General features: G+C 43.5%; 1 protein-coding gene across 1 annotated transcript in view; it reads right to left on the reverse strand.

Annotated features, from left to right (window-relative positions):
- TMEM184A (transmembrane protein 184A) overlaps positions 1–10,486 on the reverse strand; it is a 30,829-nt gene extending 20,343 nt beyond the window's left edge. Inside the window, exon 1 of the mRNA XM_075831417.1 lies at positions 10,301–10,486. The gene's annotated coding sequence lies outside the window, so the exon portion shown is untranslated. The remainder of the gene's footprint in view (positions 1–10,300) is intronic.
- Positions 10,487–11,913: the final 1,427 nt, after the last annotated feature.

The following is an 11,913-nucleotide window of genomic DNA, read 5'->3' on the forward strand; positions in this document are numbered from 1 at the left end:
ATATAATTTTGAATATTAAAACTATCAGTTTGTGTAGAGTCGCTGAAAGTTTTGGTTATCTGGACATGGGAGCACACTTTGCATGGGTGCTGCCCACATTTGTAGAAGCCCGTGGTCTCTAGCCATGTTGTTTTTGTTTTTTCATTGGCAGTAAATAGAGATGGAGACAGGGCATTACCTAGCGAAGAGGCTTTCCTTGCCACTATTCTACATCCTCCGGATAACACCGTGCGCAGAGTGTCATCCTCCATGAGAATCGGTAAGTAATCAGTTACTATTTTCTTGATTTGCATGAACTGATTGCTCTGTTGTAAGATCAACGTTGGTTGGTTGACCATAGATTGGGTATTGTGTAATGAGTTAGCTGTTTTGCTGTGATGTCCTAGAAGTTGAGATCTAGTTTTCTTGGTCATGATGTTACTGGCCCGATTGAGTGACCATTTCGGATAGCCTCTTTCTAGGAGTCTTGTTCTGATTGATTCTTGTTCTATTTCAAATTGACTTTGAGATGTACAGTTCCTCTTGGCACGGTGCATTTCGCCCACCGGTATGGCTTTGATGGTATGTTTGGTGTGACTACTATTTGCATGTAATAAGTTGTTAGTGGCCGTGGGTTTTCGATGTGTTTTGGTCGAGATGTTTTGGCCATTGACGCCTTTTAGCTCCAGATCCAAAAAAATGATGTCGGTGACATCAAAATGGTACGTGAATTTAAGATTGCAGTCGTTGTTGTTTAAAAATTGCGCAAACTTAGGGATAATACAGTTAAACAGGAAGACAACAATATTGAATTCCCTGCAATCAATATATTTGTACATTCCAAGCATGTCTTTTACCACCCACCTGAGTCACATCGATCGCCTGGATTTATCATTTTATTCTTGAAATAAAAAGTTGGACTTAAAGGAACAAAAAAAGTCTCTATTCACACGGCCATTTGGAGATCTGATAGCAAGAAGGACACCGCACGCAGCGCTATTCTTGCGGTCAAAATGACGGAAACCACAATGGAACCCATTGCAAGTCAATGGGGTCATTCGGTGCTAGCGGGTGCTGTTGGAATCCACTGTCAGACGGATCCCGCCTACCGGCGACGAGGAAGCGACCAGAGCCTGAAAGAAGTAGATTAATTGGGGACCTGATGGAATTTCTATGAATTTAGCATAAAAGTTTGCCAACAATACCAGTCCAATGTATGCCAAAAGGACACTTTTTGCATACGCCAGGAGCATGGGCCCCTATGGATACGTTCGGCATATGCACCGGGAGATTTCTTGGTACATAAGCCAAACTTAATGTGAACAGAGGGCTCTCAGCAATAAAACTCCCTCTAAAAGCAGCCACCCTGATGATCAGCTGATCGCCGCTAATGAAACCTCAGGTGATCAGCTGTAATACAGTATTACATGCTCCCAATGTACATCCGGATTAATGGAATATAGGAATTCTGGTCTCCACCGCACCTGTCGCTAGAAGAAGCATATTGTACTACTTGCTTGGCGACCTAAAGGTCGTTTTACAGCTGCCAATATGGGCCATGAAAACGAGCGCGATCAACAAGACAGCGCCTTGATCGACGCTCGTTTGCTTCTTTCACAAGGAGCAATGATTGGTTGTGTATAGAGAAGAGCGATCGTTCGTCACCATGCATTTCCCTCATGTCGGCAGCGCATCTCTCCGATTACATAGGAAGATGTGCGGCCGGCAACAATAATATTTATTGCTACCTATACGCTACGATCAGTCGATGAATGATCGTTTGCACGTTAATTGACTGATCGTTGCCCTGTTTACACAGGGCAGTGATCGAAACAAGCGTTCATATGAACGCTCGATTTAGCGATTAGCCCGTGGAAAAGGGCCTTTACTCCAGAGCAGCCTTGGGCTGAAATCTTAGTAACTTCAGACAGCCTGATTGCTAGGGACATGCTGCTTGACAAGCTCATAAAAAAAAAAAAAAAAAAAAAAAAAAAAAAAAGGTAGTTGTTAGGCTGTGTATCCATCGCAAACAGTATCTGATCTGATCGACATGATTGGGTTGGCACCGTACTGATCGCAGAGAATGGGGAAAAAGCGTGGCACGAGTCCCGAAACAACATCCTTTATCTCATCTTGTATTAGTAATCAGATTTTCTTCTAGAATACATTTAGATGGAGAACCTCTTTCCTTTCAGTGGGAGGAGTGGCGAGATATCATGAGATATGAAGTGTGATATTCTTGTGTTTCCTCTGTTGGAAATAAGTAAAATCTACACTACATCTGGAAATTGTACGTCATTGTATTCTATTCCTGGTACCACTACCCACTCTCCAACAATTCACGTTATGATCGACTAGTAGAGCCTGTTAAGGTTTGCTGTGACCTTAATGCCTGTTCACACTTTGGCGTGTGGGACTTTAATACCAGTGGTCATTATTTGACACTAAAATGCTCCACTAAGCATGACCACAACTTATATACATTCACATTTAGTGTGGAAGAAGAAAAAAAAAATAAAAAAAATGTGTTAACACGATCGGCAAGTGAGCGTAGAGGGTAAATATTGCAGTGTTTGATTAGACTTACAAAGTATCGTGAAGTCAGAGGCTACCTACACAACGTAGGGGTGGACACCGTGGTGGAAAATAACAGGTCTCGAACGATGAATAGATCAGTGCATGGAAAATCCCATCAAAGATTCTCCACTGACATATTGATAAAAAAACAAATCTGATTAAAACAGTAAGGCCTCATGCACAGCTGTGGTTTTCAGGTCGGCCGACAGCGGAGTGTTACCCACGAGCCGCCCACAAATCGTGGGCCGTGCACATGGCCGCATCCATTATTTCCTATGATCCTGGACTGTAGAACACGGCCGTAATAAGACATGCCCGTTCTTTCTGCGGTCCGGGCTCTTGGGCCATGCACGGACCGTGTAAACCACGGTCGTGTGCATGAGTCCATAGGAATGAATGGGGCCGCAATTCTCCCGTGGAATTTCGGGGGAATTGCGGCCGCAAAAGCACGTTCGTGTGCATGGGGCCTAAGGGTATGTTCACACAGTGTTTTCAGGTGTATTTCGGGGCGTTTACACCTTGAAAAACGCCTGAAAAAAAAAACTGAAGCAGAAGCCTCCAAATATCTGCCCATATGGAAATACGGCGTTCTGTTCCGACGGGCCGTATTTTTACATCTCGTTTTCCAAAAACTGCAAGTAAAAAGACGCCCGCAAAAAAGTGCAGGTCACTTCTTGGGACGTTTTTGGAGCAGTTTTTCATTGACTATAGAAAAACAGCTCCAAAAACGGCCGTAAAAAAAACGCAGCGAAAATTGCGAGTTTGATTTTAAAAAAAACAAAAAAAACTCTGAAAATCAGGAGCGGTTTTCCCTTGAAGACAGCTCTGTGTTTTCAGACGTTTTTGAGATTGTGTGTGCACATACCCTAATAGATAGAAAAAAGCGCGGGTTAAGTGCTGCCAAACCTCCTTTCCCTAAATCGGCTTTCATCTGAAGACTTGAGGAATATGAGTGAGTGGTTTCCAGGGTCAGCAATCTTGACAACTCCATTGAAAAGACTTTGGTTGCTAGGCAGTGTATCCCTAGCAACTTCGTTGCAAAACAGGATTGGCGATGTTCTGACAGTAGGGAATAGTAAAAGCAGCTTGGCAACAGTCATGTAGTATTATTGCCAGTCTCAATTTGAGTTTGATTATTAAAATAAAATTTGATGAGTTCAGGACGCAGATTTTTTTTAAAAAAAAAAGTCTGTGCAAAACCACATTCCAAGGGCCATAACGTTTTTATTTTCTCATCGCCGTCGCTGCTTGAGGACATGGTTTTTGCAGGACAGGTATATGTGAGCTGTGCCAAAATGACACAGAACTTACTGATTCACGTTTAGAATTTTTTTTTTGGGGGGGGGGGATAAGAAAAACAGCCATTCTGCCATTGAAAAATTTATTTCTTTTTACATCATTCAGTAAGTAGTATAAATAACATGTTTGGTTCATTGTACGGGTCGTTACAATTGTGGCAATACCAAATACTGTAGATAGGGCCCCCTGCATACGGCCGCGCCCGTAATCACAGTCCGCGATTACAGGCACGGACATACCAAATACGGCATCTGCGGGCCGTGCTCCCATTATAAAGTATAGGAGCGCGGTCCACAAATTCAATGACCCTGACACCTTCCCGTAAATAAATGGGAAGGTGTCCATGCACCATCTAAATTAATGTATCTGTATTTTGATTCGCAGTTACAGATCCATAAACGCAAATCAAAATTACGGTGGTGGGCCTTAAGGGCTTGTTGACATCTGCGTCGGAGGCTCCGTTGCACATGTGAACAAGCGCAGTACAGACACCACGGCTGTACCCAGTCAATGGGATCCGTCTGGTACCATTAATGTTCTTGATATGACGGATTGGGCAGCTATTTTTTTTTTATATGCTCCCATAACTATAGTCATAACGCAGATGTGAACACAGCTTAGTGTACGCATTGCTATTTTTATGGTAGTGTTCTTTTTTTGTTTTATTTTTAAAATTTGGATTACGGCATATAAGGGGATAAATGACTAAGATCAGTGTTATTCCCGATCCCGGCCGTTGCAGTGGTACGGCGGCTGTATGTAACAGTGGCCTCCTTGCACCATAAACATACACAAACGGTTCAGCCCACATAAAATCATGCTCCCATAGTGCCTCCCACACAGTATAATGCCCCCACAGCTGCCACCAAACAATCTACTGCCCCATAGATGCACCCACACAGTATAATGCCCATACAGATGCCCCATGCAGTATAATGCCCCAAAGCTGCCCCCATACAGTATAATGCCCCAAAGCTGCCCCTAGTGCCAGTGCCGTTGTAGATAGTGACACAGCGCCAATGGGATAGCACCCGTGTCCCCTGTACCTAGTGGCCCTATATAGTGCCACAGTGTCCATGTAGCTAGTGCCACACCCCCTTTGAAGATAGCACTACCCCCCCTTGTAGATAGCGCCATAGAGACTCCATCTAGGAGCGGAATCCTCAGCCAGAGCATTGGCCGGGGATTCCGCTCCTAGGAGGGAAGCCCTGATGTCACGGTCCATATATGGACCGTGACCTCAGGGGTTTCCTCTAGGAGCGGAATCGCCTGCCAGATCGGCAACGGGGATTCCACTCAAGGAGTAGCCACTGATGTCACTGCCCATATATGGACAGTGACTTCAAGGGTTTCCCCCGAGCACAGCACTTAAAATAGCGCTGTGCCTGTGGAGTCCACGGCGAGCGGAAGAGGAGCGAGGAGCTTTCTGCTCCTCTGCTCTGAACTAATTCTGAAGCAGGGAGCTGACGGTTCCCTGCTTCAGAATTGGGTTCAACTGTATGCGTCCTGAGGACTCCAATACAGTGGACAGCGGGACATACCCCCAGCTGCCCGGGACAGTGGGACACAGCCCGGAATTCGGGACTGTCCTGCTGAATCCGGGATGGTTGGGAGGTATGCATACAGAAAACATTACACCGCCCAGAGTGAAAAGAAAGTCACCTCCTATTTGACAAGTATAGCCAAATTAGTATATTTAGAAAAATGCTCATAACTTTGCAGATAAACGTTTTTGAAAGCAAATCACACTGTAGTTATCAGCATCATAGCGCCGATTAGATTATTTAGGAGATAAAGAATTAATAAACTGGTGACAGAGATAGTAACATCGCTGGCAATGTAGGGAGCAGCGGGCTAGGAATGTTATATTACATCATTCTGGGTGAAGCGGAGGAGTCGCTAAAGCATCAAGAAGATGGAACTAATGAGTTTACTTGTTGGTTTTCATGTTGCTTTGATGGGTTTCAACATTGCGATCCTATGTTCCCCTGTGAGATAAGCGGTGCCAGAGATGCCGGACAGCAGCTTATTCCCCATCTACATTAAACAAGCCAGCTCCACCACTCTGGGTGTAGTAGAACTTCAGCCACTATATCTGACAAATGCCAAACAGTGCAGTTTAGCAAAAGTTCTGTTATCAAAGTGTGAAATTTCACTGCAAAGTTCCTTAAAGGGAATCGGTCACCAGCATTTCACCTATAAAACCAGCAATACCTGGTGGAAGTGGGTGACAAATTGTTTTTACGTAACCTATAATTATCTTCTAAGTCGGCTCTGTACCTTTGGTATTCAGTTTTTTATAGTGTTCCTGTGCCGTATGCGAATGAGCATAAAAGAGGCACATCTTCATTCCTCAAGCCTTTCCGAGTTAACCCCGCTCCTTACTTTTGATTGACAGCTCCTTGCCTCCCCCCTGCACACACAAAACCCAGCGCTTGCGCATCCATGTCCTGTTCTGGTGCGTGCGCACAACCGGACACCATAGCGGCGCATGCGCAATAACTAGATTTGAGGCCCGGATGAAGCAGCGAACGATGTCAGACCATACATGACGGGTGCATGCGAGATTTGGGCATTCAGGGCGGACCAGTTTTCGATGGTGGGTGGGCATAAGAGAGGAACGAACAAGACTGCCGGATTATTACCATGAAAGGCGCAAAATGTTTGCAGACCGTTATTTACGATTGGAGGATTAGAGAGGGTAACGGCCATAAAGTTTTGACAGCAGCGGCCAGTGATGGGTAGAGTTCAATAGATGAAATTCTGGTGACAGGTTCCCTTTAAAGTTAACCAGACACTAAACAGATCAGCTCTGAACTATGCGCCACAAATTGCAGTATCGGGTCCCGGAGAATTAGCAGTGCCTGGCGGAGGAAGGAGAACTGCTGGTCTGTAGAGACCTCGGCCACCACCGTCTGTTCATCTCTATGCCAGATTGCGAGATGTATTATAGATAGAGAGATGGTGCTGGGTGACGTCTTGCCATCTCAGCAGTTCAGTTCTTTTTCCGCTAGGAACGGCTGACTCAACAGGACCAGACACCTCCACATCTTTAGTATATGCAGATTAGGATCTTCTACTAGGTTGCGCTTTCAAAAAGGTCACACATTTGAACTTAGACTTTAAAGAGGACCTGTCACCCCCTTGACATGTCTGTTTAGGTAAATATTTTGCATGAAATAATTCTGGAACATCCTTTCTTAGAACTCTACATTGTGAGATTCCTCTGTTATTCCTCCTGGAAATTTATGAATAAATTGGCAATCGGGTGTTACCATTCCCCCTTGTAAAAAGGTGTGTCTCTACACAGTCTCACTCTATCAGCACTGATGGGACATTAACAGACTGTAGGGACCCCACCCCCCCATTATTGGATGCAGATCTGTCGTTCGGCATGGAAGACTTTCCAATGACTGGAAAAATTATACACTGCAGATAAGCTTTTCACAGATATCTGCCTTCGGTCAACATCTGTCACAATCGTATGTGTCATGAAAAGGAGCAGAAAGAGAGCAGAAAATTGTCTAAATCATCTAGTGTATGGACAGGGGTTTTCCAGGAATTTGAGATGGATGACATATCCATAAAATAGGTCCTCAATATCAGGTTGGTGGTGGTCCAACTCCCGCACCTCCACTAATCAGTTGATTGCCCGGTATTGAAGCCTAGTCCCATTCGCTTGAATGGGACAGAGCTGCAGTACTAGACACAGCTGCTGTATGGCGCTGTATTTCGTAAGCAATGAAAAGGCTATAGTGCTTACTGGAGTACCCCGGCCCTATAATCAGCTAATAATGGGGGTGCTGGGAGTCGGACCCCCAACGATCTGATATTGATGACCTATCCTAAGGAGTGCAGCTTGCACTACACACATGCGCCCCAATTGTTGCCATCAGGGCCTGCTGGGAGTTGTAGTTTGGCAACAGCTGGCGGGCCACATGTTACAACTCTACACCGGTTACATCCTAGGAGTAGATCTTTGTAATCTATGTTTGTAGGAGATCCCCGAAGCTGCATTGTAAAGCCCATACAGGTCTATGGAGGGAGCCCATTCACACAGACGTACGTACAGAAGCTCCCCTCTTCTCCTACAGCTGCGGCCGCACAACACTGACGCTTAGGGAAATATTTATTATGAGATTACATATTAGGAAGCGTGAACATGTCGAACGCTGCGATTTAAAAAAAAAAAAAAAAAAAGGAATATATAATATATAATATATATATATATATATATATACACACACACACACACACACACACACACACACACAATAAAATTCCGCTGATGACAGATAATCCAGCATGAAGTACGGGAAGGACACGCCTGACTGGTGTATACAACAACTACATAAACTCACCGAAACACAAGTAGCCACACTACCCAATGATGCCACATAAACTAGGAACAGGGCGGATTAGCACAACCACTACACTGGATCTGCATCTGGATGTTAACTAGGATTAAAAGGAAACTCCAGTTAAAAAAACGATTCCTATTGTAAGACGAAAATTTGCTAAATAATAATTGCAAGGGCTGTGTGCGACAAACTGTGACCAAATATCTTCCAAAAACCTCCACGAGGCGCCACATTGGATGTCCTGTTCAGAACCAGAGAGTAAAGCTGTACCTATAAAAGATACCAGGTAATTAAAATAAAGGGATCCGTGCCCTCCCATGCTGAAGGTCTTTGTAAACATCGCGCCCACTGGTCATGCGCCGCACACGATCTAAAATAATCTGTAGGGGGTACTCCATATGTGACCTCTTACAGGGCCAGATCTATTAGTCAATATGATGACCGCCGTGCACAGTACCCAATACGAGGTGACAGAAAATGTCACAAGATCCATGGGCGCAACATTTTCCATGCAGATAATGACCTTCAGTAGAGCGGGGGTGGGACCGCTGGGGAACCATGGACAATTTTACATTATTTATATATGGGAAGCAGGTTTAATTTTAAAATGTCTTCCTCCTCACACTGTTTTTTGTGATATGTTTTTTCAGATAAAAAAAAAAAAAAGTTTTTGGGGAAAATGGTACAGGTTTTTTAAGGGCGTTTTTTGCCAATAGTGTGTTTTACTACCTGCGTTTTTTTATGTGGCATTTTTCACATTGCAAATCACACGATTGAAAGATCACGTGATGCAGATTCCTTTTTGGAACACATGATAAATTATGAAAAACCACCACCAAAAACGGCATAAAACGCAGCACACATTGACACCTTTTCTCTTTTTAGAGAAAAAAAAACACAAAAAAAAAAAACAAGACATGACAAGACAAAAAAAAACCTATGGAAGTCTATGGGTCAAAGACGCCAAATCCATGCTTGCTACAATTTTGGAGAAACACCACGGACATAAAAAAAATGGAAATTGGAAAAAAACAAAGAAAAAAAACCAAAAACCACACGCCATATTTGTAGGGCATTTTAGATTTCCCTATTGACTTCAAGCTAACTTTTTTGCCAATAAAAACAGCATTTTTTCCTAAAAACAGTGTGAATCCACTCAACCACTAAAACAAGCTAAATTTACTAAAAATACAGGGGAACAGACACACAACATCCTCATTGGATCTGACCACGGACATTGGCATCTGTCCGCAATATAATTTGCATGGGGTCAGCCCTACTGTCCCCGGATATCTCCTGCCAGGACAGGTTTCAGAGGAGTTGGATTTTAACCTGTCTGATCCTTTGTTTCCCTAAGAGAAAAGCAGCGCCAGACGTGGCTGTAACCCGCTTTTGAACATCCCCCTATCAAAACAACATACAGAGTCACAGGTGCATGTATATTGGGGAACATAGCGGTCAGCAATATTAACCTTCCCTAGACCGGTTTCTTGTAGGATATCCTGTAAATGTCTGATCTGTGGGATGAGGTGGGGGTTGACTTTTAGGACCCCCATCAGACACCAGAATAGCGGTGTCTATGCCCGTTTCTGGTGGAGTATGTACATTCGCTCACCATTAGTGTCTATGGGTGGAACGTAAGCAGTGGAGATCTTTGGATCAAGGGGGTTTGCAGCGGTCAGACTCAATAGATCATAAATATCTTCTGGCTTTGGCTAAAAAAAAAACTGCAGTGCTGCGTGTAAAACCACCTGGAAATAAAGTTTGTACTAACTTCAGGAGGGGGCTGATAAAGCATGCTGGAAATTGTAGTTCCTCAACTACTTCAGGTCCTAGATAGTTGTACGCCACAGGGATTTCTTTACACCAAAAATGATAGACTCTACCTGCTGCAGTTACTTCACCCACCTACGGTTTTATATTCTGTGCGGCGCAAAGACCAACAATGCTTGATAGTACCGGCACGTGACCCCCGCCTATGTGTCTGAATAAAAGTTATTGAGGACGGGCCAAGAATTAGAGGATATTAGGGTTATTAATAGGGTGAGTATTATAACAGAGCTAGAAGAACCAAGGTACTGTACCTCTGCTGAACTCTGTCCAGATTTAGGAAATGGATCTCAGTCTTCCTGATAAAACCCACAGTGGAAAGGTTTGTTCTGATAAGTCCTGGAATAGAATAAAATTCATGGATCTTGCAGATCTCTCTAGGGATCCGAAGTGAGGATCTTTCCCTTCCTGTCTGTCATCTCTCCGCCTCCTGTTCTGTATTACCTGCTCTGCAGCTCGGCTGTCCCCAGCACTCCCCTGTTACCTGCAGAACAAGCCACGCCCATTCAACACAGGCCACACCCATTCAACACAGGCCACACCCATTCAACACAGACCACGCCCATTCAACACAAGCCACACCCCTTGAAGTTCTACTGCTACAAAGTGCTTACTGAAGTGCAACAGAAGCACCTGCAAAATGACAGCTGTAATAAAGAAGGAAATCCATTTTATATATATATATATATATATATATATATATATATATATATATATATATATATATATATATAGGTGTCTCTGTGATTTATATAGGGATTATAAGGAGGCCGCTAGTTTAGTGTGAATATAGTCAGTTAATCCGGACACTGATATTTGCTACTGGGGACCAGATGAAGATATATAAAGTTCTCAGGATAACCCCAAAACCATTTACAAGACCCATTTTTTTAAGAAAAGAATTCCGCCCTACCCCTAAAAATAATGATCCCCCAGTCAATTACAATGATGATAATTTTTATGCACGAACAACCAACAATAAATTAGTTTTATTGTTTATTGTTCATCATTTTGGATAGTATGGCTGATGGTCATTCATAGAGATAATAGGGCTCCAAAGCAAAACTCAGAATGAGCCCCATTAAGAGCTCCGCTAAATGAACCATAAATCTGTTCTGATTAATTTAATAATATATCTGTATAAAATTAAATAATATAGTTGGGATGCTTGCAGTCACCACTAGTGGGAGCTAACAGCATATGCATTTATGCAGTAAGGACTTGTTTACACAGTGCAGATTTGCTGCAGATTTTGCATGCGTTTTTTGACGTCAAAACCAGAATTGATTCCAGGAGAGCAGACCTATTAGGCCTTCTTTTATATATTTCTTCTTTTAGGTTCCATTCCTTGTATTGGCTGAAAAACACCATGCAAAATCTGCAGAAAATCTGCACTGTGTGAACAACACCTAAAGATTCATAAAATAAATGCATGTGGTTTTTCAATGCAGTAAACCACAACCACAAAGAAAAGCGTAATAAAGCCGTGTTTTTTTATGCGGTTGTAGTAGCCATTCAGTATTCCGGGAAAGCTGATTGACAACTTCCACGTGAGCTGTAATGGCTGAAATCAGTGGTTGTACTGTCCCCTTCAGGCCGGATTCACACGAGCGTGTGCGTTTTGCGCGCGCAAAAGGTACATAACCGCTCCGTGTGTCATCTGCGTATGATGCGCGGCTGCGTGATTTTCGCGCAGCCGCCATCATGATGAGACTCTGTTTGTATGTTTGTAAACAGAAAAGCACGTGGTGGTTTTCGGTTTTCATTCATAGTTTTTACTGCTGTTGCGCGAATCACGCGCGTCTTACGGAAGCGCTTCCGTGTGCTGCACATGATTTTCACGCACACATTGACTTCATTGGGTGCG

This window comes from Rhinoderma darwinii, chromosome 6 (assembly GCF_050947455.1).
Source record: "Rhinoderma darwinii isolate aRhiDar2 chromosome 6, aRhiDar2.hap1, whole genome shotgun sequence".
Taxonomy (NCBI): Eukaryota; Metazoa; Chordata; class Amphibia; order Anura; family Rhinodermatidae; genus Rhinoderma; species Rhinoderma darwinii.